We start from the raw sequence: 1,223 nt of genomic DNA, 5'->3' as shown, positions 1-1,223 counted from the left end.
AAAAATAAAAATAGTGTTTTCTAATTTAGGTAGAAGGTATAAGAAAATAGGTGAAGATTTACATTTAATGTTAGAAAAGGAAGAATTAAAATTAGAAGATAAATTGACAGCTATGGTGAGAATAGAAAAAGAAAATGAAGAAATAGATAGAAAAAGGGAAATAGAAAAAATAAAACAACAAACTACAGAAGAAATACAAAAAATAGATGAAACTAAAAATAATAGAATTGCTGAATTAGAAAAAGAACTACAAATGCTAAAAGATCTGTATGAAAAAAGACAGAAAGAAAAAGAAGAAAAAGATAAAGAACAAAAATTATTAAATGAGATAAATCAATTTAAAAAAAAATTAGAAATAGATAATAAAGAAATAGAAACCAAGTAATTAGAAATTAATACAATAGATGTTGAAGAAACAGATAATTATGATTCGAAAGATAGTGAAACATACACAGAAATCTTAACAAATACAAAAAATTTAGGAATCAATGAAAAACAAGAAGTAATTAATGAAGAAAACTTAGAAAATATAAACACGGAAGTAAACACTCTTGATAAAAAAAGAAGATGAAAATATAATACCTAGAACATCAGTAATAAGAAAACCTACATATTATAAGAATAAGTTTAAAAGATATAATCTAAAGAATGAATATGACAAATGGACACCAAAACAAATAGTTAATAAAAATTATAACTTTTTAGACTTAGATTGTGTAATAGATACAGAAAAAATAATACAATTATGGATAGAATATATGACAAAACAATTATTAGATAATAATATAAATGTAATAGATGCACCAGAATATATAGAAAGAACACTAATAGGAACAGTGAAATAATGGTTTTTAAATCTAACTGAAAATAGTAAAAGAGTATTAAGAACTGACAAGCCTACAGAAGGAACATCATCAACAACAACAACTAAATTAACACCTATAGAATTATTTAAAAAATATGAAACAGCTATAAAAGACGAATTTAGTAGCATGACAACAACAGAAGAAGAACAAAATGAAGAGAAAGATACAAATAGTAATCTAATGTTAAAATTAGCAATATGTAATATGTGCTACATAGATGAATATACTTGCGCATTTAAAGAATATTATAATAAAGGAGCATATAATACAGAAGAAAGTAAAGAAATAAGAAATTATATTTCAGTAAATTACCTGAACCATTTAGTTCAAAAATAATAAAAAGTTGGGATGAAGCAA

The sequence above is a fragment of the Capsicum annuum genome, chromosome 1 (assembly GCF_002878395.1).
Source record: "Capsicum annuum cultivar UCD-10X-F1 chromosome 1, UCD10Xv1.1, whole genome shotgun sequence".
Lineage (NCBI taxonomy): Eukaryota > Viridiplantae > Streptophyta > Magnoliopsida > Solanales > Solanaceae > Capsicum > Capsicum annuum.
The sequence above is the reverse complement of the archived record's forward strand: the minus strand, read 5'-3'. Positions refer to the sequence as shown.